The following is a 9,317-nucleotide window of genomic DNA, read 5'->3' as shown; positions in this document are numbered from 1 at the left end:
GACTTCATTATCCTTATAAGAATATAAATTAGCGCAAAAACATAAACAGTTCCTCACATCCAATAACAGCCTTACATCACGTCTAATAACTAAGAGCAAAGATCAAGAAAACAACATAAACATAAAAATAAAACGTGTTAGAATTATTTCCGTACTAACTAGGGATTTTTTTTTAGATCTAGTTTAAAAAAAAAGGTGGTTAGTTATCAGTCTAATTTCATACGGCAAATATTCCAATATGAATAAAAGTGTTTTTCGGTGCATTAGTTCTTGGCAAAGTAAATGTCAGATTAGAGGCTCTTCTTGTGTTAAACTCATGTCTTCTGCAGGTAGGCTGTAGTTCAGAAAACAGGCTAAATGGTTTGCATGAGATCAGAAAAACAGGCCAAACTTTCCTTGATTTTAGACTCAGACAATATTTATTGTCATTTTGTACACACAGAGTGTATATAAAGTGACATTTTGTTTTGTACAGCTCTCATGACATTTCCATTTCTTAAAGTGCAGCTATGATCAGATGTAAACATTGTGGGCAAAAAAAACATGGTGCAAAAAAACGTGTTGATATGGTCAGTGTGATGCATCAGTCTGATGGCGGTGGGGAAGAAGCTGCTGCAGAACCTGCTGGTCCTGCATTGAATGCTGGGAAGCTTCTTCCCAGAGGGCAGCAGGGAGAACAGTCCATGGTGGGAATTGATGCAATCTCCTGTCATGAAATAGTTTATTGCTCCTTTTTCTGCCTGAAATTGCCTGGAAGACTAATTTTTGTCTTTATGAGAAGAATTCAGGAAAAGTCTGCATGGCTGATGGATTCAATTGATTTTCTCTTCCTTTACAAGATCCATGCAAATATAAAAACAAAATGTTGATTTAGTTTTGCAACTAAATTGCTCATTGGAGCTGATGTGATTGACTACTTGCTTTAGGAAGATAGAAAAGAAAGATAAGAGAGGAAATGCGGATAATCGTGATAAATACAGTCATTACTATGTTTGACATACTGCAACTTGTTGCTATCCTTCAACCTTATTTTGTACAGGAAGCGCTTGTGTGTCCTTTGATCCATGACAGTCTTTGATGCATGGCATCAATATTAGTTCGGAAAGGACATCCCTGGAGTTAGATTTGCAGCACAACTGTGCAACATCTAAAGTTTGTCTTTTTTTTACAGCACTTGATCATTTAACAGGATAATCCAGAAAACAAAAAACCAAAGACGACAAGACAAGTTATTGTTGTTCCTATTGACATAAAACGGGTGTTGTGTGTAACCAATTAAATATTTGTACATATTTTAACCATCAAATTATTATTATCTATAACATCCCTCTATTCTATTCACCCATTCTTTTTTTTTTTTTTTAACAGTGGAGCTTCACTTACTTTTTAATACTTTATGGTTCAACCTGCTTTACACCACCCAACAATAATTAGGCCGTGTTGCAGTATGTTATTGACCTGATCCAGGCTAGGGGCAGAGATCTATAGGTATAGGTTGCACCCGGTTGTTTTTAGGATAGATTTTAACATTTTATGATTTGTTTTTAAAGCTCTTAATGGTCTAACCCCCCAGTATTTGACTGAGCTTCTCCAAATCCAAGCCCCGGCCAGAACACTGAGATCCCCTAATTAAATTAAATTTCAATTCAGTTTATTTCTATAGCGCAAAATTCACATCATGTCATCTCAAGGCACTTTCCAGTTCACCAGATCCTCCAGTCAGATTGATTCAAAGTTTTCTATCTAAGGAAAACCAGCTGATTGCATCGACTCATTGACTCTTCAGCAATCCCTCACACTAAGCATGCTTGTAGCGACAGTGGAGAGGAAAAACTCCCTTTGAACAGGAAGAAACCTCCAGCAGAACCAGGCTCAGTGTGAGCGGCCATCTGCTGAGGCCCACTGGGGTTCAAGGAGACTGAAGCAGACATAGAAAAAGAAGCATAGATACAAAAGGCAACTGTCAACCAGCTCCACAGGCGGCCCCGTCCAGGAAACACACAGCCAGGCAGACGAGCTCCAAGCCAGCTCCCATGTCAGAGGATGAAGAGAGCACATCCAGTTAGTCACAGTCAGAGAAACAGGACTACACTGGAAAACAGGCCAAGCTCCAGCATCTATAAACAACGGTTGCTACTGGTCATGCCTAAAACCAGACTTAAAACCAAAGTTGATCATGCTTTTATGGCAGCGGCACAGAGACTCTGGAATAACTTGCCTTGGCATATTCAGTCAGCAGGCTCCTTTAAGGTATTTAAATCCTCTCTAAAAGCACACTTTTTCTCCCTCGCTTTTAATTAAGTCTAAGTGGACATTTGGCAAAATTTCATTTTAAATTGTATTTATCTTAAAATGTATTTTAATTGAAACATTTATCCTATGATATTCTATCTCCATTCAATTTTGTATGTATTTTAGCCTTCCGTTTTTATCTTCTGTTCCTTAACTGTGATTCTTGCAAAGCACTTTCATCTGGTTTGGTCTGCCGCGGTTTCCGTAGACTCGTGAACGCGCTTTTAGGAAATCCTATACACTACTGTTTATGCTCTAAAAACATTCTAAATGACTTCGTTTCGAGTAAATTCTGGACGCTACCCACTCAGGACACTTGGAATACATTGGACGAGCAGTATGGAGGAATATTGACACGTTTTTTGTGGACTTTTATGGACCTTTCTGCCTCGGGCGCCATAGACCTCCATTATTTGAATGTCAGCAGACAGCAAGAAGCCTCCCGGATCTCCAGATGCATTTGAGATATCAAAAAAGTACTCCAGAGTGTTGTTCAGCATGGGGGTGAGTAGAAAATGAAGGCTAATCATGTTTTGGGTGTACTATTCCTTTAAGAACTTAAAGATCCAAAAAACATTTTAAGATTTTAATAACTACACCAAAACATAACATCTCACTTGTAGATGTTAAACCACATTATAAGGGAGAACAAAGGTCAACGCCAACTGAACCCTGTGTTTGTGCCATGAGGCTATATTCTCCCTGTCTGTGTGGGAAAATGAGACTGTTTTCTTCTCTTTCTGCAGAACAAAGGCTGCAGTGTCGGTGCTCAGCTCACCATTGTCGTTACAGCTGCATGCAAACACACAGAGACAGTAAAGATGGAGGAGGACAGGGCGCCTCAGCTGACCAGCACTGAAGAAGTGCTTCTGTGAAGGGAGCTAAAGATCCAGAAACACTTTGAAACAATCCAGTTAGGTTTTTTGGGGGAAAATAAACTTTTTGCTCAAGTTTTAAATCACCGACATGAAGTGTTGCATTTTCTTTAAGCTTAACTGAATTTTAATTAATGATCTAAATCTAAATGATTTTCAGTCCAACTTGTTATAAAACATTTTTAAGTCGTCAAAACATATTTTGTCAGCGTTTCTTTTTTTGTGTTGCCTCATCCATCATTTCCTTTGCTTTTATTTATTGATTTTATCGTTATGCAGTGTGAAAAGACTGCATGTCAGTTTCCTCTAAGGGTTTTTTTTATAGAAGAGTTTTAGATAGTGTCTAAACAACGATGCCTTCATCTATGCAGTGGTGTGGATGTGAGAGACTGTTCATCTTTTGCCTCAAAGCGCCTATTTAAAAGCTGCTGCCTCCCTCCACCCATCAGTGCAGTGAAAGAGACAAAGGCGCCAAAACACGATTTATCAGCCGTTTTGTTTTGTTTTTACTGGTTCAGACCAACCAAGGATATTTAACCTTAGATAAACGGCGGAAAAAGTATAAAATAATAGGTGGGATTCACAAAATCAACTGTTTAACTTTAACTCTAGTGACCTCTAGCGGCAGCTGGCTGTAACATCACCCAAAATGCATTTTTAAAACCACTAATCTCTGTTTATTCACTGGATTGCTGATAGACTATTGATAGCACACAGTGCTGTGGAGTCACAAACCGCCATATTGGTACTCCCAGGTTAGACCGGTCGGAATGTAAACAATCTGTGCGCTTCAGCATCAAAGGGGGACTTAAGACTTTAAAAATAAAGATAAATTCATAACTTTGACTCACACTGGCTGTTTCATAGCATCAGTAAATTTATGTCATTTAAGGTATAAAACAGGCAGATCACATTGCATCGTCAGTATGAAGTCTATAAATTATGCAATATAACATATTATATAAATCCACACAAAAAAATTAGTGTGTTAATTGAGCATAATAATACTGTAGTCAGATATTAATATACACACACCTCCTGAGGAGGCTGAGGTCCTCTGCAGTGATCAGACCCCTGCTTCAAACCTTCTCTGACTCTGTGGTGGCATCAGCCCTCCTACGCTGTCGTCTGCTGGGCCGCAGGCAGAAAGAGACTGAACAAACTGGTGAGAAAGACCTCAACAATGCCCTCAGAGCCATCAGTCAGAGGTGGCAGTCTGCAGTACCGGGGCCCCCCCCCGGGCACTGTTCTTTCTCCGTTCCTCTTCACCCTCTACACCTCAGACTTCACCTACAACACTAACAGCTGCCATCTCCAGAAGTTCTCCGATGACTCGGCCATTGTAGGCTGTGTTTCTGAGGGCAACGAGATGGAAGTATTGATCGGTTATCATGAACTTTTTGGACTGGTGTGAGAAGAACCACCTGTGTCTTAACACCAGTAAGACCAAGGTGATGGATTTCAGGAGAAGATCCCCACCTCACTCCCCCGTGAACATCCAGGGGCAGGACATAGAAACTGGGGAGAGTTTCAAATCCCTGGGAGTTCACGTTAATAATAAACTGGACTGGACTCATAACAGCAACACCCTGTACAAGAAGGGCCAGAGCCGCCTCCCTCCACCTCCTGAGGAGGCTGAGGTCCTTTGGAGTCAGCAGGCCCCTTCTCAAACCTTCTCTGACTCTGTGGTGGCATCAGCCCTCCTCTACGCTGTCGTCTGCTGGGCCCCTGGCAGCGCAGAGCGGGACAGAAAGAGACTGAACAAACTGCTGAGAAAGTCCTTTTCTGTCCTAGGCTGCAGTCTGGACTTAGTGGACTCAGTGTCTGAGAGGAGGGTGCTGTCCAAGCTTCCATCCATCATGGACACCACCTTCCACCCTCTGCAGCAGACTGGAGAGAAGCTGAGCAGCTCCTTTAGTCAAAGACTTTTACAGTCTGTTTGGAAAAAGGAGCGCTACTGCAGGTCATTCATCCCTGCTGCAACCAGACTCTACAATGCCACACTACAACTGCAATCATTTTTGCAATGTATAAAGTGCAATTACTATTAGGTACCCAGTGCAATAACCTGTTTCTCTCTATATATAAATATCCGTCTATATAAATATCCATGTAAACATCTTGTGCAATAAACCTGTTTAATAATCCTGCTGTAAAAAAAGACATGGCATATATGGACGCACCGTATATACAGTTTATATTCCATGCACCTTTTTCTTCCTTTGGCACAATCTTCTTCTCTTTTGAGCTGATTTAACCAGTAAATATCTCCATTGTGATTTTAATAAAGTCAATCAATCAATCAACACACACACACACTATCTGATTATGTGCATTAAGGGCTAAATTGAATATACATGTATTGATACATCGTTAATGTAATTAGATTACATGCATTTTTATGGTGCCACTCTGTGAGAGTGGGGAGTACCAAGATGGCGGCAGGTGACTTCAGGTTTTTCGGTCTAACAGCAATCCAGTTAATAATTTGGTGGGATTCACAAAATCGACTGTTTAACTCTCTAGTGACCTCTAGCGTCAACTAGCTGTAACATCACCCACAACATTTTTAAAAACTCACAAACTGCCAGACAAATTGTTATATAAAAAGCTAAACATTTTAAAATAAAAAATCTCAAGTGCCCAGAACAACTACTGTGTAAATAATGGGTAAATTATCATTAAGTTTATAGGTGTTTTGAATAACAGGTGGAACAAATAAACAAATAAATGTATTATCAAGCTGCGGCAATACATAAATATATTTGTAATCATAAAGCACTGTGAGACATTTATTTAAATGTGAATTTAATAAATATTAAAGCACTTAAATAACTTTTTCAGCAATTATTTTAGTTTATTTTGTGTTAAGCATTACGACCTGGGACCTATTGAACAGATTTTGAAAATGAATGGTTAACCTCCAACATATAATTTACTTGGTAAAAGAGTCGTAATCAAGATCCTAGACTTTTAAGGATAGAAAAGGTCCAGATCTACCACACCAGACAAGACCGCAGGTGCAGACTGTGCAGAGAGGCCCCTAAGACAATCCAGCACATAACAGCAGGGTATAAGATGCTGGCAGGGAAAGCTTAGATGGAGCGCCATAACCAAGTGGCTGGAATAGCATACAGGTATATCTGTGCAGAGTATGAGCTGGAAACCCAAAGGTCAAAGTGTTCTCCAGTGTCTGAGACAGGATGTCGTCTGTTGGAGCCTTGTCCTTGATGTACTTATGGATCTTGGATGATTCATCCTGGATAGTGGCTCTTATGCTCATTAGTCCTCTGCCTCCTTCCTTACAGCTGGTGTACAGTCTCTGGATTTGGGGTGGTACCCTCCATACATGGTTAGGAGCTTTCGTGTCTTAACATCCGTGCCCTGTTTCTCATCCTTTAGCCAGCTTATTATTCCTGCAGGTCATCTGATTACTGACAGAGTGTAGCTATTAATTGCCCAAGACTTATTCTTGCCATTGACCTGCCTTAATTGTTGGAGGTATTTGGCCGTAGCCGCTGTCCTCATCACCTCTTCGAGGTTTCCATTTGCTTTTGGGATTCTGAGGTACTCCTTCTGGGAGTGAGACCATCTCTGTGTGGACTACCTTCCCTCTCTTAGTCACCATCTGACCGCACCTCTCTAATCCAAATGACATCCCAATGACTGTGCTATAGATTCGGGTGGTATGGATCGGTGAGTCAATGTGTCGCTGACTCTTAAGGTACAGCTTGATGTCATCCATGTAGAGGAGGTGACTGATGGTGGCCCTGTTCCTGAGTCGTTATCCATAGCCAGTCTTGTCGATTGTTTGGCTGAGGGGGTTCAGATTTATGCAGCACAGCAGTGGGGATAGTGCATCTCCTAGCTATATGCTACATTTGATGGCTATATATATATATATATGGGGGGATGTTTAATCATACTGTATCAAAAAATATGTCTGCTCATTACATTTTGGCATTTAACACTCCCATTTGACCTCCATGGCCAATCCAGTAGGGGGGATCAGATCCACCTTTTGTTTTCCACCTAATTCTTTGTTCCACCTGAAGTATATTAATCTCAGTGCTTCCCACCACTAGTTACAACTGAGTAAGCCTCTTAGACGATATAGGAGCTATTTTTCCATTTTTAGTTAATTCAGTTAATTAGAATTTAGATTATTTAGTTAAATTTGTCTCTGTCCAAGTCTCAGTCCCAGTCTCAGTCCCAGTCCCAGTCCCAGTCCCAGTCCCAGTCCGACAGTTTTGTCATCAGTCGTCAGTCTGCCAGTCAGTCAATCAAAGAACAGGTGCAGGAATCAGAATCAGAATAAGAGCATTAACAAAATCCTGTGACGCCTGTAACCTGTTTTGTCTGAGCGGAGGATAAAACAAACAACTGGATTTTGACCTTTTTTGATCTTTTGGGCTGCATAAGCCACAATCCACGGTGCGTCAGGTGACTATTTGAGTTAAATCCACCTTTTGCTTTGATCACTTTTAAGTCTTAAGTTTTTTGATTTTTGAATTTGAGTTTTGTGCAAATAGTCACCACAGATAAGAGGAGAATCGTCTTCTAGAAAACTTCACGTCCAGCTGCCTAAACTAAACTTTTCAGCTTGACCATAAACTGGACACAGATATATGTATAGTCATTTATATCCGTATAAAAACTAGCCTATTAAAAAAAGTCTGTTTTCTCACCCAGAGACTGATACCAAGACCAGATTTTGTTTCCTAAATAGGAAATGGTTGTAATAATCATGGGCGCTGGAACAGATATGCTTACTGATGGGTCCTTTGGATCCATTTTATTTTTATTTTCTTTAAAAAGAAATCTGTTTTACTTTTTTTTTTTTAAAATAAGGTGATAGCTTCAAAGGGATTGAGATAGGATCCCAGTTTTCATCTGCTAAACGTTTTTTCAAAGCAAATAGAAAAAAATACTATACTATATAATTTATTGTTTTTTTTCTTGAGTTATAATTCTGATTTTATTTAAATGTATCTCAAATTAAGGTAAAAATATGTAAAATAATGAATGTAAATTGACCTAATATTCCAAATAATAGCTTTATTTGATCTTTTAGATGTTTATATAGCTGCAATTTTTTGAGTTTCCTTTTTTCTATGCCAAGGGATTTTTATTTGGATTTTAACAATAATTAAAATGAATATTTTCAAGCCAAAAATATATATTTTCAGTTGGAAGACTAACTAACTAACTAAACCTAATTGAATGGAAATTTCACTTCATCAAGCTGTCTAGTCGAAGGGAAGCGGCTGTTCCAATGTTGAACTTCCGAATTCTCCCGAGTGGTGCACAACTTTACACCAGTGAATAAAGTGAATGTGATTGGTCGATTATCAAGGGGGTGGGGTTCTTGTGGTTGAAGGTGTGCAAGCAAGTTTGGTTGTGGCTGGTTTATTGGAAGCATCTTGCTAACCAGTTAGCATCTTAGTGCTAGCAGGTTCCCAATGGGGAATTCCATTGGGACCAAGTAGCACTAAATTGGTGACTTAGAAACGACGCTGTCAAGGAACGCTATGGACAGCGGAAACATGCAAGAGGAGGAGAGTTTAGTGTCGGAGGTCGTGGATGAGTCTCCTCCGTCATCCATTTTTTATTTAGAGGAGGAAAGCGGGGACGAAGATGTTGTGGAAGAGGACGCCAGGGCGGCAGAAGCTTGGTTTGGTGTAGAAGGCTTCCAGCCGTACATGTTTGAGCCCTTGCCTCGCAACGCTGCCAGTTCTGTTAGCTCTACGCCTGCTGAAGACACAGACGTCCATCCCCGTGAACACTGGGACGCAACTCAATGGGAAAGGAAAGGATTCTGATTTCAACCGTTGCGTATATTAGCTGCGACACATGAATCAAGATGCTGTGACCGAAAAAATGTGATTGACAGATGACCGTTGATATCTGATTGGCCGAATTTAGGTGTTCAGGCTGACGTAGAACTAACAGGCCTGTAGAAGGTAACGAAAATAAACACAGATTTTAAGTAAGGATTTTTTTTTAAATAGAAATTTTCTAATTTTGGGGACATTATTGTCTGATAAAGAGACCATTTATATACATGTTTAAGGCAGAATGATCTGACATTTAAATATGACTTCCCTACAACTTTAATATATTTGAATCCCTTGACCTGTGTTTTTGCTT

Source organism: Cyprinodon tularosa, unplaced genomic scaffold, assembly GCF_016077235.1.
Source record: "Cyprinodon tularosa strain WSP-4 unplaced genomic scaffold, ASM1607723v1 ctg663, whole genome shotgun sequence".
NCBI lineage: Eukaryota > Metazoa > Chordata > Actinopteri > Cyprinodontiformes > Cyprinodontidae > Cyprinodon > Cyprinodon tularosa.
The sequence above is the reverse complement of the archived record's forward strand: the minus strand, read 5'-3'. Positions refer to the sequence as shown.